This window comes from Lissotriton vulgaris, chromosome 3_1, assembly GCF_964263255.1.
Source record: "Lissotriton vulgaris chromosome 3_1, aLisVul1.2, whole genome shotgun sequence".
Taxonomy (NCBI): Eukaryota; Metazoa; Chordata; class Amphibia; order Caudata; family Salamandridae; genus Lissotriton; species Lissotriton vulgaris.
The window spans coordinates 913,756,839-913,784,382 of NC_141689.1; the positions used below are offsets into that span (position 1 = coordinate 913,756,839).

Consider the following 27,544-nt stretch of genomic DNA (forward strand, 5'->3'; position numbering starts at 1 on the left):
TTAATGGATATGACAATGTGGACACCAGGCCCAGTTAAGGGAAAGCACCTTTCTCATAATGTTGATTCTTCTGGAGTATCAAAGACACTTTTATTGTCTGAATTAGATCTTGTTGTGGAGAGACTGAGTGAATGATTGAGATAGACGCAAAAGGTTCTAAGAGCTCCTTTTACATCCACAAGTCTGTAATGGGGAGTGAGCTCGATCTAAGGCTTTCAACACTATCTTTGGACAGGAATAACTTGACAGAGAGACTCTACAGAAAGTTAATGGAACATCTGCAGTGTTCAAGACCATTGTCTGATCTTTTCAAACTTGTCTAGAATTGAAGCTCTCCTCTTTTTTCTATCACTCACCAACAATCTTCTCCTATTACTCATATTGAGGATTATCTCAATACAATTGGTAGCAGAGAGAAATGAAGGCAATGGAAACAGAAGAAGGTTCATCTGAGTCTGCTAGGAAATATGAGAATGTCAAAAATATGGCCTTCCGTGAAGTAGTGAGGGCTATTATTCTCTCCTGTGTATCTTGCTCCTTGTCTGTTAGCAATAAGTATGGGCGGAAAATCCGTTCCGCTCGTGGATTTTGCGGATTTTCGGTAAATTCGCAATCCGCGAGATTCGCGAATTTCCCGCAAAATCCGGAAATCCGCGACCAGCGGATTTTATGGCTTGCTCGCACTGTTCGCGTGAGTTCGCGGCTTCCCAGTTCAACTTCGCGCCCCGCGAATAAGCGCTAAATTGCAGAAATACGATCTTAGCAAAACTGAAACTACTTACCAGGTTCAAAAGTTCAAGCTCATCATTAGTAGCCATTTCCTGTAGTGCTTCCTGAGGAACCCCTCCAGAGTTCAGTTGCCTACTTGCAACTATTATGTGACCCTGCTCTGACCCTCAGAACAGTTACACATATGCCACAAAGGTCCTGAATTACAGCTAAGGGAGACAAGCAGGAGCCAGGCTGGAAGTTCAAATCCAGTGACACATTAATCAGCCCCTAATTCATTATTGTCAGTTGGGGCAGGGCAGGTGTTGTAACTAATTTTGCAACAATGAAAGCACTTAGCAAGTGCAAAAGATCACTAATCAGGAAGCACTAAGGAAGCAGGTGCCAGCTAAAAAAATATTCTGTGACACATTAATCAGCCCCAAATTAATTCAGGTCACTTGAGGCAGGGAAGGTGTGCTTTGCTTTGCCACAATAATGTACACTGGACAACCAGAGGGTGCTGTGATGAAACAGAGGGTGGCATGGGTGAGCCAGAGGGTGGCATGGGTGAACCAGAGAGTGGCAGTGGTGACAGAGGGTGGCAGTGATGAAGAAGAGTGTCCCAAACAGGCTGGACACGTAGAAAGAACAAGTTCGCAAAACTTGCGACCCGACAGGTAAGTTCGCGTTTGCGAAATTGTACAAAAACCCTCGCGAACTGGCAGAAACCCGCGCGAACACAAAAAAAATCCGCAAATTCGCGAGAGTTTGCGGATTTTGCGGATTGCGAGTTCGCAAATCCGCAAAATTCGCAAACGCGTGTTTCGCAAAATTCGCCCATGCTTAGTCAGCAACAACCATCACATTCCACTTTATTGCACCTTAGCATCACTCCCCAGAGCATACTCTGGAAAGGTAGTGGGAAGGCAGATTTAGCAATGTAATATAAGAGTCTGCGGGTTAGCATAGAGTCGGCAAACATTGGTGACCAAAAATGATAAAACAGCTGAATAAAACACAAAGTTGAGATTAAACAGAAGCTGCCATTTACCAACACTTTTTGCCTTCTAACGCCTGCGAAATTTGTTTTCCCACATGAAGAGCTTGCTCGTCCTTAGTGATGCATTATTTTTACAGCAACCAGTACTATTTTGAACCAGCCTTACCATTAACATCAGATCACTGAACTGCAAGCTCGATATAAATGAGTAAACATAGCGTAAGGTCTGTCAGAAAATGTAGACAACAAAAAATGTAAACAAATGGTCAGTAAAACATGAGGCTTCGTATCCCTCAAGATGCAGGACATGAAGCGCTGCAGAAACTCTAGTTACCTCTTCACTGGCAAGATGCACCAGGCATGCCTGCAGCTGTATGCATCCTCCAGTGTGGTCAACTCTGTCAATGGTTAGGGCAATGCACCAGTGACACCACACATGTGAGAAAATCCTGCATTGACTGCATTAACGTTGCTGTATTTGCTGTAGCTTTAAAGGAGAGTGTCATCAAAAGAGTTCAGAAGATTGAAGGCCTGATTTAGGTTTGGGCAGGAGCCCAAAGTATGTCAGGGTGGCGGATGACATTACGTCCACCACCTTGAAGGGTTACCATCCACCATAATGTGAGATCACCACCTACCATGAAGTGATTCCTGTGCTTTCAAGGAAGGTGCCAACATGGAAGCTTCTGTGAAGGCATAGAAAACACAGAAACTCTGGTGAGCTGTCATGTTTCAGACAGCCACTTTTTTATTTTTCAAAAACAAATTAACAAACCGTGAGTGTGTTTTTGCTTGAAAAATAAAATTTTAATATTAATAGCCCAACAAACTTGGAGTTTTCTCCCAGTGTTTAGGGGTCATTATTATTTTTTCTTTTTGGAACTGCCAAGTTTTCCCTGGCAGTCCGAAACAAAAAAAGATCCCTCAGAACACCCACTCAAAATAGGATGGATGATTGGTTGTTCTTACAACGATGCCCTTTACTTCTTCAGGCTGTCGGAATAGGATTTCCAATTGTGGAGACAGTGGGGCTCCACCATCGGAAACCTGATGGTCCTCTTGTTTCAAAACAGAGCAGCTGACCAACAGTGTAACAGCCATGGTACTCTACCACATCTGAAGCCCTAAGTTGTAATTCTAAATGGTGAATCTAAAAGGCATAGTAGATACTTCTGACAAGGGGCTGGTATTTTTGTTAAATCTTTAGGAACACCTATATCTATGCACATCTTTACTTTCATGCACAAAAACATCTTTAAACCCATCATGAGAGGAAAGAAAACAGAACAAGGGTAATTGCTGGATACGCTGTTTCATGACAGGCTCTGGTATTCAAACAGAAAGAACTTCTTAAAGAAACAAAACATAAACCAGCAATGAAAATATTGTTATGTCAGCAGAGTAAATACAATTAAAGTGCATCTTTTTATTGTCTACCAAAAAGACTCCTTGAGCCCAACATCAAAACCTAAAGGGAATACTAATAGGAAAATATAACCTTCTATGAAATACAATGGCCATGATGGTTAGCCCACCAAAGCAATACTAAATCATGAAAAACACATAAAAAACAATGGCTGAATGGGGCTGTCCTACGGCAGACCGTCTCTCTGTATTACTTATTGAATTTATTTTGAAGAATGAATGATACGAAGTCCTCTAAAAAAGCTAACGCTGTCTATAGTCAGACCTAAAATATCTTAGTTTATTACAACAACCATATTGTGTGCTAACAGCAACGGCAATGATACTTTGTAGTGATTAAGATTGTGGTATTCACATATTTGCTGGAAGTAATATTGTGGGAGTACTCTGGGAATACAAGTAATTCTATACAATGTGCTACAAATGCTATAATACACCTGCATGAGAAGGATCCAATGCCTGCCCTACCATTACACAGACCAAAAATCTTCCTTGATCTTCTCTTAGAAATCACCTCAAAGTTGGGGCTAAATAAATTATGTGGCAAGGCAGGAAGCGATAACATGCATTTCTATCTCAGGGAATGTAAGAGGGACATATAGGGCCCGATTATAAGTTTGACGGTGCGGAAGCGGGACCTCCCCGCAGCACCGCCAAACCCGAGTAAGAACTGCCCACCCTATGATGACTTTTTTGTCATTGGTGGGTGATTCTTTGGGGTGCCCACTGCAGTGCCTGTAAAATTGGCACTGCAATGGGAACGTCAAAGGAATTTCCAGGACGGCATAGACTGAAAAATCCATGCCATTCTGGTACTGGGGGTGCATGCCACAAGGGGGGCACATGTTGTGCGCCCCTGTGTGCATCCGCATGGAGTGAAGCACACTTTACTCATCACCACTTTTTTCATGGAGGAAAGACCTCCATGAAATCAGTGACGGTAAGGAAAGTCGTGATATTTTTGGCAGGACTACGGCGGTCCTACCAAGCATATTGATGTGTCTTGACCGCCGTTCCGCTGCCAGGGAATGGTGTTTCCTGGCGGAGTCAGAAGACCCAGGGAGGCATGACTGCCATGGTAGTAATGTGGTGGTCAAAAGACCACCACTGCTGTCCAACCACAAATATGGTGGTCGGGGCACCGCCAGACTCGTAATTAGGCCCTTAGGGTTCTATAATGAGTCTGGCAGTCTGCGGACGCCAGACTCGTGGTGGTGTGGTGGTGGTGGATCCAGCCACTGCAACACAGGCTGTTGGACCGCCTTATTACAACCTGGGCAGTGGGACCTCCCTGGGTCCGCCGGCACATCCAGGGATAGAGCGGTGGTCAGGGGTGTAATATGCTTGGCGGGACCACCATGGTCCCATCAAGTATAAGACGAGTTCCTATCTGTCAGAGTTTTTATGGTGGTTCAACCATCATGAAAACCCTGGCACAGAGGAAACAAAGGGGGCCCTATAGGGCCCTCCTTTGTCTCAAACATATGTGGATGCACATAGGGGGACATAATATGTGCCCCCCTGTGTACATGCACGTAGCCTCCTGCATAGCATGGACTTTCGAGTCCATGCTGTGCATGTACCTTGTATTGTGGTCCCATTGCAGTGCCTTTTTTAAAGGCACTGCAATGGGAGGCAACACCCACCTGCCAGACTACTTGTTAGTCCTAATCTGGTGGTGGACGGGGTGACCTCTAGCTGAGCGGTGGCACGGTGGTTTGCACCGCTACGCTAAACAGTTGCAATTAGGCCCTTAGTGTTAGGTAGAGTGAATAAACCAGCTTAAATTATTAGCACACCCTCCCCAACAAACTTGCAGTTCCCACACCCATTTATCCAAGGTCTAGAATGATGTCCACATTGTGAAACAATTTGTACTTTATACCTAACATTGAAGAAGCCGTAGGCAAACAAGGCTCTTTTCAATTATCAGATTAAACTAATGTTCTGGTGATATGTCTCTGCCCAATGGCCACGGCACCACCATTTTTTATCCATAATCGCACCCTCTTATCACATAGGGTAATGCCAGTGATGTTTTATGTTCTTTACAATTTTTGTTGTGAGGTAATCAAATGGTAGTGGATTACCCTCAATACAAATCCATTTGAAACGTGAAGAAAAGGGGAGACATGCGAAAATATACAACAGGAGAATGCAATTTATTTATGCAATCCCACAGGATTGGTGTCTCGAAGCTAGCTTTTGCTTTAGTATAGATGCAATGGCAAAAAAGGAATTCGGTCTCAAGCTGAAACATATCACATAATGTTCTGCACACTGGATAGCAGAGATTTAGAGATGCTTAAGCTTCCTGTGTTGAGTACACATTTTGTGGTCTTGAAAAAAGAAGTGTTGAAGAGGAGTGAAATTAGGCAAAAGTCAAGAAAAAGATTAATACAAGTGTCATTTTTGTAACTGAAGCCTTCACAAGAAATATACTCAGAAAGCAGAAACATATTAGGTGCTAAGTGCAAAAGTGTTTTATGTCTGAGAAGTGAAACGTCTCTCGTGGGTGCACTATTCATTGGTTGTGTAGAAGGAACTATAAAAAACAAACATTTTACAACGTTACAAATGCTCTAGACATTTGACCCTCAGTATCTGCGCCAATAGCAAAGACCTAAAATGTAGCAAAAGTATCTACTTTTTTTCTTTGTCGTCCATTTCCCAGGCAACTCAGTCTCTGAAGGTTATTATGAAGGTAATATGTTGCTTTTATTTGACAGATCCCAGTATTGTAACTGTTTTCTGGCAAACTGCACAGAAGTGGATGTGAACAAGTAGGTTTTGTGCACGAGGAGAGCCCTATTTTGAGGCCCTGGTCAGTAATATACCTGCTATGACACTATAGTTGTACACAAATCAAGGCTTCTTGTCCCTGGGAATCAAGGTTAGGTTGTAAGTATTCAAGGTAGAGAATACAGATTGCAGCATACTTTCCGAAATACTTCTGATATTTTATCAGAAGCAAAACAAATTCGGTCAATCAGTCAGAATACTTTATTTCGAGAAATCAATATCATAAAAAGGCGAAGGAACTATACAAAATATACAATTAAATACACTCATTAATACAGAATAAAAACAGAGTCATAAGCCAATTAAAAATCATCCAGCAATATTCATAGAATAACATTTTCATCAATTAAAATCACAGTAAACAGAATAAAAACATTAGCCATTTCATGTGCCCTCCCTGACAATTCTCGAAAAACAATCATCATACATATGTACATCCAAATTCAAATTCAAATTCAAATTCATTTATGTACAAATAGTCACAGTTTTTCTTATTTCTAATCCTTACAGCACCCACCAAAAAACTTGCAACATGAAAGATGATCATGCAGGACTGTAATAGTTGCAAGTAAAGGAGGGCAGGTTTGACCTGCAAAAAGCCCCCCTCCTTTATGTTTTTGTTAAAAATGCAAATTGTGTGCCTGTCAAGAACCAGACAGCACAAGAATGTTAGGCACTATCTCATGCACCACAACCTCACACTGAGGGGCACATATATGAGCCCTTTTCACCGCCATGGCGACATGTATTGTGATGCTCTAGTGGTGCCAATTAAAAGATCATATTTACGAGGGCGCCACTTTGCGTAGCTTTGAATGGTCTTAGATATGGAGTAAGGCTAGGCAGCACAAATCGCTGCATTGCCTTGCTCTGCATTAGGGATGCACTGCGGTGGGTGTTCCTATGCAACACCCATAGGTTTTGTCCTTTCCACAGATTTAGAAAACCATGTAAACCTGCCGATCAATCAAAACCCTAAGGGAGGTGCAACGAGGAGAAATATGTTTATTTCTCCTCGTTTTTTTCTCTTTCCAATTGTGCTGCATTCTACAGCACACCTAGAACGAGGGATAAGCATTGCAGTATTGTTTTGCGCAGGTAGGTCTTCCAAAAGCAATCCTGCCGACAACACAGGCACCCTTGCACAAGGGTGCCTGCTTTGGTGCTTGCCTGCTAAAACAGCACCAGCCCTGGGGGGAAAATAAATAAATAAAAAACAGTGCATTCCTGCCCTTTCACTTTGACATAGGGCAGCGCAGCAAGAGGACCTGCTGCACTACCATACTCCAAATCTCCATAAATGAGGCACTTACTTTCTCCCCATTTCCTACTAAAGTGCAGCCACATAACTGTAGAAACACAATAAGTACAAGCTGATTCTCATCACGCATGATGCCCAACTAATTCCCACGGAGGGAGCACTACAAAGGTACATCCTCTCAACCAAAAGTACAACAAACTGCTTCAGTGTCTCGCCTATAAGTGTAACTGTGATACAACTACAATAAAACATGACACATTACAGAATGTGACTGCAATTGTTAAAAAAAGACAGGAGGCCCCAATATTTGATGTAATCTACGCACAGTGACTCTTCTTTCCAGGGTTCAACTTTTCCTAATGAACATAGAACAACTACATTTTTATTGTGTTGAATATTCTATGCTGAGACCCACAATTCCCTGCTGTGCAGAGCAGATTTCCTGTGTAGAATTCTGACAAAGAGTCATAAGGGGAGCGGAATTCAGGCTAGGAAAACAACTCTGGTAAAAGGTTGCACCGCAGCCTGGCCTCAATCCCCGGCCCCCAACGGACCCTCCAAGGCACAGGGGAGCCTTTATTGTGATATTTAATGCTCATGGCTGCCACAATACCTTTTCTTCTTCCCTCCCACATCCTCTTCAACCCCCCCCCCACCACGCCCCTCCCTTTGCCCAGAACTGGTGCCTCACTGGCATTTGCCACCTGCTCACAGCCATTAGGAAAGGTCAACGTTAAAATCCATGGAATTAGCAATTCCACAAGGAAATCCACCTGTAAAAACCAGATTCATCAACGTATTGTGTATTCCATGAGGTTTATCCACTTGCCATAGAAGGAAATGTGCAAAGGGATTCCAGCAGTAGTGGAAATACCAGCTGCCCAAGTCTCCACATATAATTCCTCCTTGTTCACAATCTGGGCCTTAATGATTTAAATTATTTGAAAAAATGTACGTCCTTCCTCCAACAAACATTCCCACGATGTGCATGGTTTTTTTTTAAGTCGTAAAAATAAGTGGCATGTTTTAAATCACATTTCGCCAATTGTTTTAATCGCAGCATTATACGTTTTAGAGATTTCTGAAAAGTATTTTGAGGGCACTTTCCAAAATAAACATGACTATAAATAGCCAAATCTTGCATTTCTTATGTAGGTTTTAACAAACAAATTTAGATTTTGAATTGCATCCAGTCCCAGCACTATCATAAGCTATAGCCTAAGGCCCTACTATGAGATTGGCAGAATGGGCCCACCCTGCTGCAGCACTGCCAAACCCATGCATGAACCGCCTCCCAGATCTGGAGTTTTCTCCAGTCTGGTGGGCGGTTCTTTGGTGTTCCCAGGGCGGTGCCTTTGAAATAGGCACCACAATATGAACATCAAAGGCAGTATCTGCAGTATCTGCACAGCATGGACTGCTGCAGTCCATGCTGTGCAGGTACTGGAGTGCATGAACACAATTGTGAAAATGTTCTTCCCCCGGTGTGCATCCCCATGGCATGAAGCACCTTTGTTTCCTCACTACCATACCTTTCATGGCAGTCACATCGCCATGAAAAGTGTGGATGTGAGGAAACGCGTAACATGCCTGGCAGGGCCGCAGCAGCACTGCCAAGCATATTGCAGCCCCAAGAACGCCTCGCTAGGGATCTCTGATCCCTGATGGTTGCAGTGGTCCCAGGGTGGCCCGATCGCCGTGCTCACAATAGGGCGCTCATTAGACCTCCACTGTCGCAACCCCGCAAGTCTGGTGGCCCGTGGACCACCGGACTCGTAAAACATGCCCTTAGTGTCAGGATTCCAAATATATCAGTAAGACATAGCTACAAGGCAATAGGAAGTACAAAGGTGTACAGCTGGAACTTCACAAGGACCTATCTTTGTCCAGCCGACTATATCGCATGCTAGTCCTCTCAAAGGTAGCCCAGTGAGATTATACTGATAAGTGCAAGCTAAGCATGCACACAGCATGTCGAGGGAAGGAGCCACTTTCAATCAAAGACCTTTATCCTGCATGTCCTTTTCTCATGTGTATTTACAGCTCTGTAAACACCTGTGTCAACTGACACATGGCCCTGGCGAGCAATCATGCCGTGCCATCGACATCTAACATTGATCAACCCTACAGAAGACAAACAGCACATTAGCACCCACCATTGAGCCGAGAGATTCTGTTGCTGCCAGTTCTTCTGAAACATTTGTTCCAGTGAGACTCGGACCCTTTATTGAATCTACTTTTTCAAGATAGATGCTGTGCTGCACTGCACTTGCTGCTCATGAACTTTCCTTTCTTCCCCCACTCCTGTTCATCTTTTCTACTGCTGAGCCCACAACCTGAGAAACTCAATTTGTTCAACCACTGCTGGTCTGGCTCCTGAGCTGCCAAATGAAATGGTGATCACAGAGGCTAATTTTTTCTCTGTCTATAACACTTAAGGCCTAATTATGAGTCTGGCGGTCCTTGACCCTAGTGGACGTGCCGCCCCGGGACCATCAACTCTGCCAGGGAACCACCACTCCCTAGCAGTGTTGCGGGCAATCCAGAGGCATCCATATGCTTGGAGGGATCGCTTAAAACCCATGTGTATTGGCACACACTCTATGGATGCACATAGGGGTGCAGCTCTGTTGGCGGCCATCACAGAAGCGAGAGACACGCTGAAGGCTAAGGTTGGCGCAGTGGGACCAACTTCTCTTTCCTGCGTCAACACCTGAAGAAGGCGGTGGACTGTATCACAGAAGCCGAGACACAGGTGTCCACAGTAGAAGATGATGTGACGACCCTCCAGCAACGCGTCAATAAATTCATGGCCATTTCTCAAGAGGTAGCCTCCTGGGTTGAAGATGCAGAAAGCTGTGCACGGCGCAATAACCTACGCTTTGTTGGGTTACCGGAGGGATGCGAGGGCAACTCTATGAACAGCTTTCTTACCTCGTTGTTTAGAGATTTTTTGCCTGCCGAGTTGCTCTGCACAAGCTTTGTGGTCGAGAGGGCCCACCGGGCACTCACGAGGAAACCACCGCCTGGCAAAAACCCACAGCTGTTCATTGCCAAGCTGCTTAATTTTGTGAATAGGGATGCTGTGCTGCAGTTCGCTCGGACATACAGAGATAAACTAATTTTTGACTCCAGGCCCATAATGATCTTCCCCAATTACACCCGTCTTGTGCAGCAGCAGAGGTAGTCCTTCACAGAAGCAAAAAAGAGGCTAGGAGACCTCAATATTTCTTACATGCTGCTTTATCCTGCCAGGCTCCATGTGGTGTATAATTCTAAGACTCACTTCTTTGACTCACCTGAGAATGCCTTTGCTTGGTCTGACGAAAGGGCACATATAAAACCTCATTCCCCACCGCCATTAGAGTCCGACTCTTCCAGGAGCTCACAAAGTAATAGACCACGTTGGACAAAATCAAAACCACAACATTGTTCTGGTTCAATGAGACAATCCTCCAGCCTTGAGCCTGCTTCTTGACTAATTTACAGTTTCCATGTCTTGCACCTGATCGTATGTGACTTGTTGCAGTTCTGAACTTCTCCGCCTACCTTGCACTGAGTAGAGGTGGACACAGTGCACCACGGCTTACCTGCCCCAGACACTTCTACTCTATTGTTAAAGTTATTTGGGAATGTTGGGATCCATTGGAAAGGGAGCCCTGGGATCTGAGGTTTGGGTCCTGGGTTGTTCCGTACATATTTATTTTACTTCTATTCGAGCTGTGGGATGCTAGGTTTGTAAGGGTTTAGGGGCGTAAGTTAATTAAGTAATAAATAATTAACAATTTATGAATATTTGTAATTCATTATTTAATAAATGTTTTGTTAAGTAAAAAATGGCATGCTGATTTATTCTATTGATATGTTAGTTGTGGGATGCTACATTTGTAGGGGTCTAGACTGAGAAGTTAACCACTTTCCCTATTGTTGGGCTGTTTGGAATTGGAATAGTAAATTCTACCCCTCCAAAATCTAACTCTTTCCCTATAGGTAACCAGACTGTTATATTATGTTAAGTTATGTTATTTGCTTTTATAAGGCGCGCAGCTACCCAAAGGTTTCCCGGTGATGACTGAATGTACCCAAAGAGGGATAAATAGGACCTATTGATTGAATAGCCAGGTTTTTAAAGTTCTGCGAAAGTCAACAAGACTGGTCTCATTCCTCAGTAATAGAGGTAGAGAATTCCACAAGGTTGGGCCCAAGTATGAGAAAAAGCGACCACCCACCCTGGCCAGTCTATGCCTCGGGACCGAAAATTTTGCTTGATTTGCTGATCGGAGAGAGTGAGAGGGGACGTAAAGTTTGGCAATGGAATTCAAATATTGAGAGGCCTTGCCTGTTTTTATCTTACACATATACGTTAGAGTTTTATTTTAATGCGTTTTTCCACTTTCAACCAGTGGAGTTCACGCACGTAACTTGAGACTGGGGTTGTTTTAGGGATCCGGCAAAGCATTCGAGCAGCAGCATTTTGCACAACTTGCAGTTTGCAAATAACATCCTTGTTAGCTCCTTAAAAAAGGATGTTTCCATAATCCAGGCGAGAGGTGACTTAGACTTGAACTACAGTTCTTTTTGTAGAATCCGACAGCAACCACAAGATTTTCCTAAGCCATTTCAGGATGACAAAGCAGGTTGCAGCCAGCTTGGTTGCCTGGGGTCTCATTGAGAGATGGTCATTGATGATAAAAACCATGTTGCGAGCTTGATTGGTAGGCTGGGGGAGGGCACCCAATTCAGAGGGCCAATGTTGGGGGCCCCAGAGCTCTTTGTTATTCCCTAAGATTAATACCTCAGTCTTCTCCCCGTTGAGCTTGAGCGAATTTACTTGCATCTACTGTGCAATTTTGCAAAACCCAACTTGGATAGACAAAGGCTTCAGTTTCTTTGACAGAAAGGGAGAATACTATTTGGGTGTCATCAGCGTAGGAAAAGATCGACAGTCCTACCTGCTCAGTAATGTCGGCCAGGGGTTTAACATAATTGTTAAATAATAAGGGACTAAGAATCGAACCCTGTGGTACTCCATAGGGAGAGGCATGGGTCTTAGAGGCTGCCTGAATCGTGCGGTCCAGCAAAAAATTGGCCAACCATTTCAGGGCCTGTCCAGTAACGGCAACAGATTGTAAAGTCTGCAGAAGCACAGAATGGGATACCATATAAAATGCGGCGCTCAGATCTAACAATATGAGGAGTGGGAATAGTACATCTTACCCCTCAGAAGCACAACACTTTTTACCATTGCATAAACCAGTGTGGGAATAGTATATTTAATATTCTTTGACTCCAAGAGCTTTTATAATATTGGTTGAACAGAGTTTAACATAATAGCATTAACTGTTTTACATTTTGATATTTTATATCATTTGTTTTCGTTTTTATTTTTTTTAATTTATTTCGATGTTCATAGTAGTTTTTGAAAATGTGTTTTTGATTTTACATTTGTTAGCATTTTATTTATTGTCTACCTAAATTAATATATTGTCTTTTTCAAGTTTTATATTATCTATGGTTTTAGTGTGTATGTGTGTATGTATGTGTATATATATATATATATATATATATATATATATATATATATATATATATATATATATATATATATATATATATATATATATATATATATATATATATATATATATATATATATATATATATGTATATGTGTGTGTGTGTGTGTGTGTGTGTGTGGGTGTGTGTGTGTGTGTGTGTGTATATTCATATATAAATATATGCCACAAACCTCGTTGAGCAGTTTTTTCCACAGCAAAGACTAGCATAGACCCAGGTTTGTTACAATTGATTTTTATTTAAGCACACCACCAGTCGCCATGACGCGTTTTGGAAGGTCCCTGCATTGATCACATGACAATATTGTTATGGGCAACTTCCTTTTAAAGTTACAGTGCACACATTTGGTTATCAACATAAAAAATAGTTACAAATGTTGTGCATCAATGCTTATATGTACCATACTTGAATGCCCTCATAAACATACCAATAATATGTATAAATACCTTTGCAATCAAAAAATTGTAGTTTATGTCATTGTAGTCTCAATAATTTCATCATCACTACATTCCTGGTACATACATTCTAATGGTATTGACAATTTCTGGCTCAAATGCAGAGTTTATTTTGAATACATACCAAAGATGTTTTAACTATACGTAAAAAGAAAAACGAAGGTGACCCTCTGGAACATAGAGAGAAAAAAAAAAGATAAAGTGCAAGATTTGTTCAGAGCATGGCCCCAGAGCGATACTCATCAATGTGCTTGTTATAAAAGATTGAGAAGGTCTGCAACATCGAATAGATAGCATCATGCCCAACATAACCTAAAAATAGTACAATCCAATTCATGTTCTTATTTAATGTAACTATTATGGCATGGGATATGTCAAAAGACAGCATGTGCAAAATAGAATTGATTTCAAATATTCTTGAGCCAAAGAAGGTTTCATAAAAAGTAGAAATATGACAAATGGTTCCCACAATTATAAATATCTCATTAATAAATACATATATAATGTTCTATAAATATAATCCATTTATCCTAAAACCCTTATAAAAACCTAAAATAATAAAAACAGGTATTATCAAAATTCCTCATTCCTCATTTGATGGTATATTAAAATGTAAAAAGGCAATAAGGTGCAATTATTTCTTTCTAATATGGGACATATTCATTATTTTGAACTTGTTCATCATATGTAAGTGACATTCAAATATTCAATATATATATGGCGTAACATGATTAATAAACACATTTATTTTCCATTATATTAATTGTATGTTATGTTAATAGTATCTTGTAGAGCGCAATTACACCAAAAGGTTTCATGGCGCTGAGTCTAGCATTTGCCGGGGCCAGCAAAGGACTATACGTGGGCCTGTGTAAATAGCCACGTTTCGAGCAGCCTTCTGAAATTTAGGAGGTTGTTGCAGGACCGAATCTCCAAGGGGAGGGAGTTCCAAAGTCTGGGTGCCAGAGTCGCAAAACTTCGTCCTCCCTGGCGATGAAGCTTGAAGGAGGGGTTGGTCAGGAGATGGAGGTTTGCGGAGCAGAGGTTACAGGAGGGGATGTACCTGGGTAGGAGATTGTTGATAAATTGGGGACTGTGGCAGTGAAGGGATTTGAAGATGATACAGGCCGTCTTGAAGGCAATTCGTTGGGAAATGGGGAGCCAGTGGAGATTTTTAGCCAGGGGCCTGGCTGATTGCCAACGCGGTTGCCGATGGATCAATCTGGCCGCCTGATTCTGGACCAGTTGGATACGCTTGATGAGGCAAAGTGGGAGGCCTAAGTAGATGGAATTGGCATAGTCCAGGTGAGATAATGCCAGGGCTATTACCACCTGGATCAAAGTCGATTGGGTAAGCATCAGACTGATCTTCCTGATCTTACGGAGCTGGAAGAAGCAGGAGGACACAACCGTGCCTTTTTGGGGTTTTAGGCAGAGGTCCTTGTCAATGATCACTCCTAGGCTTTTTGCAGAGGGAGAGGGAGTATGAGCAGGGCCGAGTTCTGGAGGCCAGTAGTGTGGGCCCCAGAGTGTCTGACTTTTACCGATAAGGACTAGCTCGGTTTTACCGGGGTTCAGCTTTAGACGGTTGAGATCCATCCATTGGCAAATATGAAGCAGAGTGCCCAGGAACTCCCGGATGGATTCAGGGGAATTGTCTATTGTAAAGATCAGTTGAAGGTCATCGGCATAGTTGAACTTAGTGGCCTTGAATTGATTCAGGGACTGGATCAGGGGAAGAGGTACAAATTGAACAATAGGGGGGACAGTGATGATCCCTGAGGGACCCCACAGAATGTGGGGAGCTTAGGAGCGTTGAAAGGGGCTAAGCGGACCACTTAAGTGCGGTCACTGGGGAAGGACCTGATCCAACTATAAGCTGAGTTGCAGACGCCGGCCTGTTTCACACAGTCCAATAAGATGGTATGATCGACCGTGTCAAACGCGGCCGAGAGGTCCAAAAGGACCAAGGCCTATGGGATACCTTTGTCGGCATTTCCTCAGAGTGCATCCATGACTGCGGTGATGGCTGTCTTGGTGGAGTGGGCAGGGCGAAACCCAACTTACTGATAGTCTAGGTAGTGGGATTGTTCTATGAAGTTGGACAAATGAGTGGTTACGTGCGCCTCAAGGACTTTAGCCAAATAGGAGAGAAGGGAAATGGGCCTGTAGTTTGAGGGGTTTAAGGGGTCTGCACCTGTTTTTTTCAGGAGGGGGACGATGACTGCCTCCTTAAAGGCAATGGGGACCCAGCCCTTGGACAGGGTTTCATTTAGGAGGGTCAAGATAGGAGGCGAGAGGACCAAGAAGGTGTCCTTTAAGAAGTGTGGGGGGGCAACAGTCCCTGGGAGAACCAAACTTCACCCTAGCCAATAGGGCCTGTAAAGAGTGAGTGTCTATGGGTGGGAAGTGGTCAAGAGTGTGAGTGCTGGATGCCATGGCGGGGAGATCTGTCTTGGGACCGGCGACTGGGATACTGGCTTTGATGGTAGCGATTTTATCTAAGAAGTATTTGTTGAGAGAATCACACAATTGTTGGGTGGCCGCAGTTTTAGGGAGGATTCTTTCGGAGTTGGATAGCTCGTTGACTATGGCAAAGATGTCTTTTGATTTGTTGTTTGAGTTTTCAATTTTTTCCGAAAAGTAGGTAGCTTTAGCTGAGATAATGGCTTTTTTATAGTCTGTGCGGGCAGCCAGATTTAGGAGTTTAGCATCCGGGGCATAGGTCTGCCTCCATTTCCGCTCTTTTTGGTGGGTGTCTAATTTTCGAGCCCTAAGGTCCTGGGGGAACCATCTTTGGGCATCCGAGCGACGGGCAATTTTTTGTTGTAATAATGTATTTTATCTCTATTAGTACACACACACACATATATATAGTAATATTAATAAATGTAAAGTATAAAAAGTAATATAATATGAAAATAAATATCTGTATTAATTATATCATGTATATTATATATATATTCATAGTCAAAAAATATAATGTAAAATAAATGTTTTTATCAATTATGTTACACTATATTTTATAAATACAAACACATATATGTGTTTGTGTGTTTAAGTGTTAACTATTTATTTATGTATAGTAGTAAATATTAGTGGAATATATTTAATTTAAAGTATATTAAATCATATATTAAAATATTAATTATTTACTACCTTAAACTTTATTTATATTAAAAAATCTATATTTGTGTCTATTTTTGGACACAATATGTTTGTCATTGACATTATTTGCCACAGTATTGCGTCAGTAATCCCTTATATTAGCTTCTAATTTTGAAGGAAATATATCAAGATTACAGATTTTGGTTCATTGTTCACTACTGGAAAACAAAGATCGATTGGACAAGATTATGCAGCTGTTGCCCAGCTAAATATTGTTCCATTAAATGGGTATATGTGATGAAGGATGAAGGGTACTGATGGTCTCACATTTGGAAGTTGTAAATTTACTTCACATCACTGCCAATCAGTAGTACTTCACCTTGAAGCTTTTTATGCTTCTAAGAAACAATGCCTTATCTTATGCTAGGCATTTATAAAGCGCATGGGTTTCCAAAAGGCTTCCCACAACTGAAGTCTAATGTTATGATTTCTCTATGCTTCTTTGACTGGGGAGGATGGGTGGACAGGTTCTCACTGCTTATAGCAGAACTGCATAGGCAAATAAAGGCAAGGGCATTTCTTCCTGCTAAGTCTGCTTCATAGCTATTACCCAATAGTTTTTCTTGGATGAGGTGTCTAACTGACACAGTATTTGGCTGGATGCATTTATCAGTAAACTGCACCTGATAAGACTTTTCTTTCTTCTACCTCTTTCATGTGTTAATGCATCAAAGACTGGTGTTACTACGTGCTCCATTCAAAAAGGCCTTCAAAGATGCCTGGTACTTCCCTTGGTACCTAGTTATTCTATTTTCACAGTCCTTCTTCATCACCCTTTCGTACAAGATTTCTGGAATTCTTTCCTTCTTGGACTTTGGCTTTCACGCCTACTGAATTTTGGCTTAGTTACCCAGTTTGCCTAAAGCTGTCTGTTTTCTCCCCTCATATTGTACATAGTTTATTTTGAAATCGGTTTATACAACCATTCAGATCACTTACTAATGATCATATTTAGGAATGGCTTACCCAGAACCACTTGTTTTGGTGACTTCAATCACTTCCTAGTGGTTTGAGTTAAGAAGTGTGAGTAAAGAAAGACCAGGCTTCTTACTGATGAAAATTTGCCGGCTGGTTGTAGGAAATTGGGTAACAGGTTGAAGGGCCGAAACACTACTCAAGCAGCAACCACAATTACGGTCACGGTGAAGTCACAAGCAACACCAAATTGACCTGTGCTTAATCCTTTGATAGTTTGGCACAAATCAGCTAGGCTTAACTTAGAGGCAATGAGTAAAGTATTTATGAGGAACTTCAAACAATAATAAAGTGAAAACACAATACTAGAAAAGTTCTAATTTAGAAAAATAGAGTACCATTTAATAAGTTGACATAATCCAATCAGTATAGCCATAGTAAAAATAGTGCCCAGAACCACAAAGCAGCATTTGTGGCTATGTGGTAGTGCTGGACAGAGGCAAAGTGACAAGTTCAGGCTGGCTGTACTGGAGCATTTACCAGCTACAGGGATCAGGTTAGGCCTGCTGAAAAAAAGTACCTAAAATCCTGGTTTGCTTAGTGTTGTCAAGTCAAGTCAAGTCAGAGAGTTTATATAGCGCAGTACATACCCAGAGGGTCTCAAGGCGCTTAAGGAGGGGTGGGGAATTACTTGTCAAATATCCACGTTTTAAGTTGCTTTCTGAATGCTAGGTGGTTCTGGGTAAGGCGAAGGTAAGTGGGAAGTGAGTTCCAGGTTTTAGCTGCCAGGTAGGAGAAGGATCTACCTTCCATGGTGGTCTTGTTGATGTGAGGTACAGTGGCAAGGGCTTGGTTGGAGGATCGAAGCTGGCGGGAGGGGGCGTAGAAGGACAGTCGTGTGTTGAGGCATTCTGGACCGATTTCGTAGAGTGCTTTGTGTGCGTGGGTTAGGAGCCGGAAAGTGATCCTCTTATTGACGGGAAGCCAGTGGAGGTTTTTCAGGTGACCAGAGATATGTTCTTTACGCGGGATGTCTAATATGAGCCTGGCTGAGGCGTTTTGGATTCGTTGGAGTTTTTTCTGGAGTTTAGCGGTAGTCCCGGCGTAGAGGGTGTTTCCATAGTCCAGGCGGCTCGTGACCAGAGCGTGGGTGACCGTTTTCCTAGTTTCGGTGGGGATCCAACGAAATGTTTTTTTGAGCATGCGAAGAATGTTGAAGCAGGATGAGGAGACGGCGTTGACTTGTCTGTTCATTGAAAGTGAGGAATCCAGGATGACGCCCAGGTTCCGTGCGTGGTCTGTCGGGATGGGTGCTTTTCCAAGGGCTTCTGGCCACCAAGAGACGTCCCATGCGGAGGGGGAGGTACCTATGATGAGGACTTCTGTTTTATCTGAGTTCAGTTTCAGACGGCTGTGTTTCATCCATTCGGCTACTTCTTTCATTCCTTCGTGTAGGTTCGTTTTGGCGGTGCTAGGGTCATTGGTGAGTGATAGGATCAGTTGAGTGTCATCCACGTAGGAGATGATGTTGAGGTTGTGTTGGCGGGCGATGGCCGCGAGGGGGCTCATGTATACATTGAAAAGGGTGGGGCTGAGTGAAGATCCTTGTGGTACGCCGCAGATGACTTCAGTGGCCACTGACTTGAATGGTGGAAGGCGGACTCTCTGGGTTCTTCCGGTGAGGAACGAGGTGATCCATTTCAGTGCTTTTCCTTGGATTCCGATGTTTCTGAGGCGCTGTAGAAGGGTGCTATGGCAGACTGTGTCGAAGGCTGCGGAGAGGTCGAGGAGGATGAGGGCGACTGTGTCTCCATTGTCCAGTAGAGTTCGAATGTCGTCTGTTGCTGCGATGAGGGCGGTCTCAGTGCTGTGTTTTGCTCGGAAGCCGGACTGTGAGGAGTCGAGGGATTTGTTGGCTTCGAGGAAGGCGGCGAGCTGGTTGTTGACAGCTTTCTCGATGACTTTGGCCGGGAATGGAAGGAGCGAGATAGGGCGGTAATTTTTGAGTTCGGTGGGGTCCGCTGTGGGTTTTTTCAGAAGGGCGCTGTGAGTTCCTGAATTGAGGTAGTGTTGCATAGCGGCAGTTCTGAGAGCTGTGAGTTTGCAATGCAAAGTCCTGTGCCATTGTCGAGAATGCCGTCGATGAGGGGCTTGCAATGCAGACTCATGCTTCGAATATGAGCCGCGCACCAGTGATTTTGAATAAGCGGTAGGGCTGCGAAGCAGAGTCTTGTTTTGTTATCAAGGATGTGGTCGACGAAGGGCTTGCAAAAGGGAGACCTGCATTAAGGGGTATCATGCAGCAGCGGTTCCGAGGAGACTGCAGCTTGGATGCAAGGCTCAGCGCCTGGGATGCGTTGTGCTGTGGAGGTCACGAAGCTGCTGAAAAGAGGTGTGTCGCCCTGTGTAGGTTATGCTTACACAACCAGAACTGGGATGGCAAAGCACCTTCAGGTCCAATGCCGAGGGTCCAGGACTAGGGTGGCTCCACTTGTGGTGGGGGGGATGTTAGACTCACATTATTTTAGGGCAAAACAATAAAAATCTAATCACTAGAACCAGAGCAATTTTAAAGATTTAAGTGAAAATAGTGCCTAAAAGCACAAAGCACCAACTATGGTCATATTGCCGCTCCAGACTGGGACAAAGTCACAAGTTCAGTCTTACTGTGATACAGCACATGCTGGATACAGAGACTAATTCAGCCCTTCTGAACAAAGTACCCTAAATACTGGTCAGGGAGCATTGTGAGATCCTGTGTAGAGGATGCATTGCACAGCGGTGGTTCTGAGGAAGCTGCCGGGTTGCGTTGTGGAGCCCTGCGTCGTCATTGAGGATACTATCAACAAGGCGGCTTACAATGTGAGGTCCTGTGCTGAGGATGCATCACACAGTGGCAGTTCTGAGGAAGGAGTGGGGCTGCAATGCGAAATCCTGCGTAGCTGTCAAGGAAGCCGTAGGCGAGGGGATTGCAATGCAAAGACCTGCATCAAGGATGCTTCGCCCAGCATCGGTTCTGAGGATGCAGCAAGGAGATGAGTCATTCTGCGTCAGTTCTGCTCAACTTCAGCACCACTACCAAGGGTCCAGGACTGGGGTGGGATCCCTTAGGGGGCAGGACACACAGCAGACAGAGACCAGCTGTAGGATTCAAAGTGGTTGGAGCCTCTTCTGTCCCTAAGGCTATGATCAGGAGGCCAGCCAACTTGCCATTGTGGTCACTCTGGTGTCCCTGGGTTCAGGATGAAGGTCTAGTCCTTTTCACTCAGGTAGCAGGGCAGCAGAGTTGCGGTCCTTCTTCCAGCAGAGCAGCAAAGCAGTCCTTCTGACTCTTTCACAGGTGTTTTGAAGAGATGGATTTAAGGGTCCAATATGTACACCTGGTGCAAGCTTTGAAGTAGGAGCAGTTTCTAGAAGCATCACCCTCTGAGGTGTCTAGAGCTTCCACCTCAGTAGCAGATTGGTAATTACCACCGACCTGCCCCTGGCTGGGGGAGAAAATCAACTAGACACCAGGGGAAAAAAAATAATATAGGGGTGGGAGCTGCCCACCGTTGACATGGTCATGCCCCCACCCTAACAAAATGAGCATTAGTCTTTTTGCCCCCTGTGGGGCCTAGAAACTATGTGGGGCCTAGAGACTATCTTCCCCTAGAAGCTAGGGGAAGATAGTTTAAAGAACAAATATAGGGATGAGGGCTACCCACTATTGGCATGGTCTTGCCCCCACCCCAATTAAATGGAGCGCTGATTTTTCTGCCCCCCCTTGTGGCAGATGGGAGGTAATTACACCCAAACTGCCCCCTTACAGGGCAAAAAGCCCACTAGACACCAGGGAACATTTTTTTAAAATGAAGGTGTGGGAGTTGTTCACCATGGGCATGGAAATGCTCCACCCCAAAAACAAATCAGACTGCCTTTCTGCCCTCCAAGGGGGGAGATGGGGCAATTACGGGGCGATTACCCTCAAGCTGTTGCCCCCAGGGGTCAGAAAACCCACTAAATCTCAGGGACTCTACTCAGGCAATAATTATTTTGAGGTAGTGGCCACCACTTGGGCACTGGTCTGTGCTCCCCCCTGGGGCCCAATGGACTTTCTGCTCCCCTGAGGTGAGGGGCTGGATAGGTTATGCTCCCCAATCTGCCTCCTGCAGAAAGTCCACTAGATGCCTGGGATGTCAAAATGGCACCATACTGGATGGGGTGGCCTACCCTGGTATCAAACTATAGCCCTGCCCCGTTGGGGTCAATAGTGTCTTTCTCTCATTTGCGGCAAATAGGAGGCTTGTCCCAAACAGGAAGATTACCCCAAATTTGCCCTAGGGGAGTAGAAAATACATTTGAACACCTCGCAAAGGCTCCCATTGACCTTGGTTTGATCCATTCCTGCAGCTGGCATTAGGCCCAGCGACACAATTGGCATAGCATTTTTATCAGCACAAGTGTGGTAACACTGGGCGGTTGTGGATTTTTGTGGATTCCTGTATATTTTGGAAGTTTACATTACACAAATGGAAGAAAAATGCATGATTTCAGGCAAAGTTTGAGGTTTGCAGTGTATTGTGAGTAAGAAAACCTTGTGAAATCCACGAAGGCACACCACCCTGGAATTCCCTGATTGTCTAGTTTTCAGAAATGTTTGTGGTTCATAGGTTTGTAAGGGTGGTGCCACAGAACATCCCAGTGGTGTAACCATAACCCCTGCAGCCCCCGCAGTGTGGGGGTGCCTCCTAGCTACAGGGAGCCCCCTCTGGCACTGTGCATGGGCAGTTGGCCTCTAGCCTGAAGCTCCTGACTGGGTCAGGAGCGTGGGGGGGGGGCTCCATGTATTTTGCAGTAGGGCCCCCTTAAGTTTCATTATGCCACTGGCACAGCAACAAATACAGTAGCGACCCCACTGCTAATATATCAATGTACTGCTGTAGGGTGTTTTGAGGGATGTATGTCATTACTACGCATGCTTTTACAACGCATACCTTTACCACGCAGGTTTTACAACGCAAGTCGTTACAACGACTTGCGTTGGGGGGCGCTGGATAGTGAATAGTTTAATTTACTATTCCAACTCCAGTCCCCGTGGATAGTAGGGAAGGTTTTGGATAGTAAATTAAACTATTCCCTATCCTACAGCGCCCCCAGCGCAAGTCGTTGTATTGACTTGCGTTGTAAAAGTTGTGTGGTAAAGGTACTGCGTGGTAAAAGTTGCGTTGTAAACGCTGTTCCCCATTTTATGTTGTGGCTGTTTTGCACACCCACACAATCGTGGTACCATTTTCAATGGTGAACATGTGAGAACTGAGGATGGTAGGAAATTTGTGAATTGCTGCACATTCCAGAACTTTTTGTTACAGAAAAGTGAGGATAATGTGTGTGTTTTTTTAAGCAAAGTTTGACATTTATAATGGTTTCTGGGTAAAATTATCTAGTGAAACCCACACAAGTCACCCCACACTAGATTCCCTCAAAATGTGCAGGTTTGCTAGTTTTCCTTTACCCTAGATGCCAGTTGAGCTTGGGCCATAATCCATAGCTACCCATTTTACTAAAAATGGTCCGTTTTGAGTGGAAATATGTGATGTATCTATGTTGCACTTTGAGTGGTTTTTGTCGCGGGCACTAAGCCTACCACACAAGTGAGGTACCATTTTTATTGGGAGACTTAAAGGAATGCTGGGCGGAAGGATGTTAGTAGCTCTCCACCGATTCCAGAACTTTCCATCACAGAAATGTGAGGAAAACATGTATTTTTTAGTCAAGGTTCGAGGTTTGCAATAGATTCCAGGGAAAAAAACCTAGTGAGAGCCATGCATACGACCCCACCCTGGATTGTTCCAACTATCTAGTTTTTTAAATGTTCATCAATGCTAGGTTTCCATCTGTGTCGGCTGTGCTAGGGCTCAAAATCCACAGCTACCCACATTGCAAAAAAAAGGGTCAGTTTTGAGTGGGAAAATGGGATGATCCATGTTGCGTTTTGGGACGTTTCCTGATGCGGGCACAAGACCTACCCACACAAGTGAGGTACCATTTTTATTGAGAGACTTGGGGGAATGGTGGGTGGAAGGAATTTTGTGGGTCCCCACATTTTCAAGAACATTCCATCACAGTAATGTGAAGATAATGTGTTTTTTTAGTCAAAGTGTGAGGTTTGCAAGGGATTCTGGGTAAGAAAATATGAGAGCCACACGAGTCACCCCACCCTGAATCCCCCATTTCTCTAGTTTTCAGAAATGTGCACGTTTGCTACATATCCGGCCAGACCTGGCATCCTTGACCTGGCTTCCCCAGACCTGTTGCCTCCTGACCTCCTGTTTGGCTGACTTAATGTTTTCTGGCTTTAGGATGCTGGGCACTTTAACACTGCTAACCAGTGCTACGGTGTATATGCTCTGCACTCTAATCATGGTAACATTGCTTTATCCACAACTGGCATGTTTAATTTCATTGTAAGTCCATAGACAATTATAAGCCTAATGCTGCTAGTGGGCCTGCAGCACTGATTGTGCCACCCATTCAATAGCCCTTTAAACATGGGTCAGGCCTGCCACTGCACAGCCTGAGTGTGAAATTTTAAACTGCCATTTCGATCTGGCAAGCTAACCAACATTTGGATACAAAAAACACACACAAACTGCAACACTAGGAAGTGCATGTACACAGCGACACGTCTCTGTGACAAAAAATATATCAGGATGACCACCAGACAGATCAACAAACGCACCATAGAAAACCGCAGCAGCATCCATTGGCAGAGAATAAGTACCAAAATGTGCACACACTTTCTAACTAAAAGACATTCTACCAATGACTTATGGTAGACTGTTCTGGAGGCACACTCAGACATGAACAAAGGCGCCCTTTTAGTAGGAAAAAAATTGGCTCTTCCGTCTATCTACTCATGTGAGTGGATTGAACGAGGCCATTCCATGGAGTGAAATGAACCATTGTAGTATTTTGAGTACCCCAATGACTTCAGTGCGCCCCCCTTCTGTACACACACTACTATCATTGACTCCCATCAACCTGCCAGGGAGGTTCACATTAGTAACACTTAGCGTATAGGGGCAGTTACTTATTGCCACCCTCATTTGCATGGCATGGCCAGACATTATCACAGGGTAATTACTATATGGACCTCCAGCACCACACTCGAATGCTCATTAGACCTATGGGCAGGGTTGCATTTACCCCACCTATAGCAATACAGTCATCATTGCTAATACGATTGTATTAGTGGCAAAGACTGGTAATTCTCTTTCCAGAAACAAGTACTTCCAGCTTTTATCTTGGTTCGCAGCCAATGTACAGGAGACTGGAGGGGTGTGGGAATTTGATTCAAAACTGCAGGATGGCTCCCCTAGGAAAAAAGGAGGTTGCTTACTGGTACTGGATACTACATGACGCAGAGGACGGGAAACTGAAGACACCATACTTTGTATGGGAAGGAGTCACACAGGAGACTGAGCTTCAAACAATATGGCAATTCTTTTTAAAACTGTTGTACTCGGTGGTTAAACCAGCCAATCTGAAACGGAATCATAATTTTTTTACCATCAATAGGCTTTATTGGACGCCCCAGAGGATAGCAAAGTTCGTGCATGAACCGCTACCATGATGCTGGAGATGTGGCCTTTTGAGAGCCGACGACCAAAATATGTTTTTAAGTGTTCAGATATACAGGCTTATTGGCAAGAGGTGGGGAATGTGGTAAAGGATATTTGTAGGGCACATATAATGATACATTTAACATTGGTGTTGGTTGGGGTGGAAGCCCGTCCCAGCCAGCCTTTAACGAGAGCTAGGAGCACCCTGCTGTTTTATATGATGCTCTTAGCCAGAAGAGAGATTTGTAAGCGTTGGACGGACCCCCGCACCCACCCCCCCCAAGGGGCCTAATTGGCTTCAGAAACGTTTGTAGAATGGACATTGGCTCTGGATCTGGGGGGTGGGGTTGGGGGGGGCTTTCCGTAGTAGGATATGGGTCGATTTCCAAAGATGGATGGAATGGCAATGACTTAAGGATGAGTCCTATGATTATACCTGCATGAAGCCAGTAACCAGGAATCTGGTAGGACTGGTTTGGCAGGACCAGAGATAATATGCAACTGGCCTGAAGGTGGGACAGGTTTCTTTGAAAGGCCTGGTTTTGCAGACATTGGTGATATGAGGACATAAAAAAAGCAGCATTGTACCTCTTTGTTTTGGGGTTTGAGGTCAAAAGTATGGAGTCTGATCTATGGTCTTAATGTATATGCACTGTCACCTGAAATGTAACAAAGTTGTTTTAGAATTTATGAAAAACTCAAATGTGGCCACTAAAGTAACTTAAAATAAGAAGTGCCTAACAATCCTTTATCTCCAAGCTCTCTTCTTGCTGGTCGCTCATTTCGGCGACCTAAATACGTAGAAGTGAGGAGTGCTCCCAGGTTATTGAGCAAGTAGGTGTTTAAGCAGGAATTAGGCATTACACACTACTTGGAAATGCAATGATTGTTGACACAGAGGGTGGGCAAATTAGAACATGTGAATCGTCTATAAATCCAATCCCTTGGTAGAAATGTGATATGCTTAGAATTGGATTTTTTGCAGCTTCAAACTCAGCAAGATTTCTAGGAAATGCTACGTGTGAATTAGATCTAGCTAACATTGCGTCAAGAGAATGTCTAAAATCCCTGCATAAGTGATATCCTTCATGCAACTCCAAAAATGCACTGGTACCTACTGGAAGCTAGAAGGTGCACACTTCACAAAAGCAGAATGTGTGTAGGAATAGCACCACTGCGTATTGTAGGCCTGCTTAGTACAGGATCCACATTATTAAATAAAATGTGAATGAGCTCTTTAGTAAACCTGTACTTAGGATAAACCTTCTCATCCCGTTGTTCAACTAAGGCCACTTTCTGTCTGAAAATCCTTTCTCTCTTCTTCCTCCGTCTCTGTTCAGTACAAAGAATCTGCATCCTTTTCACATCAGCATAGAGTGCAACCATTGTGAAAGTTTCCAATGCATTTTGGGACCCCCTTTTACAGTTTGCACCTAGTTACCACCTACACCGTATTTATGAGTTGCTAACCAGTTTGAAACTGGTTAGCTACTCACTTTAGTTTTGTACATCGGGCCCCTAGTGAATTCAAAACAAAGAAAAAAGCAAATGGCAGAAAGATTTAGGCATCTGGTGTCCATGTTTTTATAAAAGACAAATCTCTTCCATTGTGCTTTGTTTGTAATACACGACTATCTTTAATGCGGAAGGGTATCAGTGACACTGACTGCATACATTACAATATAAATCATCTGAACATTGAGATTCACAAATTTCCTCGCTCTGGAACCTCAGGAAGTAATTGCTGCTGAAGCACCTCATTATAAAATAATCTATTCCTGGCCTTCCCTGTAAACAGCAAGGACATTTGCTCTTTCTTGCCTAATGAAATTTGGGATAAGCATTTTAGCTTTAAGTACAACATTTCAAAACCAAGATAACCACAATGCATTCCATAGAACTGTAACAGTTGCCATGTAAACACATTGTGTGCAATTACTATGAATGTCATTTTTTGTTACATGTTGAAGCAATGAACGCTGATGTGCGGCATATCTCTTATTTCTTATTCCTGCTGACCATGACCTTGCCACAAGAACTATGTAACATCAATATGAACAGGGGCAGACTATTAAACAGTGTTTATTCTGCAGAGAGCAAGGTTTCAATTGAAAGAGAAGGAGCTTCAAGTGATATGAGTTAATGATAGGAATATTGGTCAAAGGTCCACAAATGCTCAATCACTCACTGCATCTGCTGCATTATTCCTTCCCAATGCCTCCACCAACCATATTACTACTAAAGGGCCAAGGGATTGAGAACACAGGCAGGTGGGAGTGGTAGGTCATTACTGTATGAGGACCTTGGATGTCAGGAGCTGTACCTGGGCCTAAATCCATGGATTTAGGCTTGAGTCTCTGTACTGGGGTGAATGTATGGCATTGTTCTGCAGTCTGTTCATCAACTTTTGTTTTTGCATTTGTCACCCCGAGTGGGATGGGTGTGCTCTGACGTGAGTCCCATGCTCTCCACACCACTGGAGTCAAGCTATCCTGGCTGAAGACGGCTGATTGCCAGAAACCGGTCCTAGGATGCTTGATTCCGGTCCAGGAAAGACATGGCTTGGCAGTTTGGGCTGGACTGTTGCCATGAGGCACAGGCTCAAGGCTGATTTGCATATGGACAT

At 43.7% G+C, this 27,544-nt stretch overlaps 1 protein-coding gene across 1 annotated transcript in view; it reads right to left on the minus strand.

Moving 5' to 3' along the window:
- TRPM3 (transient receptor potential cation channel subfamily M member 3) overlaps positions 1-27,544 on the minus strand; it is a 979,327-nt gene that overhangs the window by 796,466 nt on the left and 155,317 nt on the right. The gene's annotated exons all lie outside the window — the stretch shown is intronic.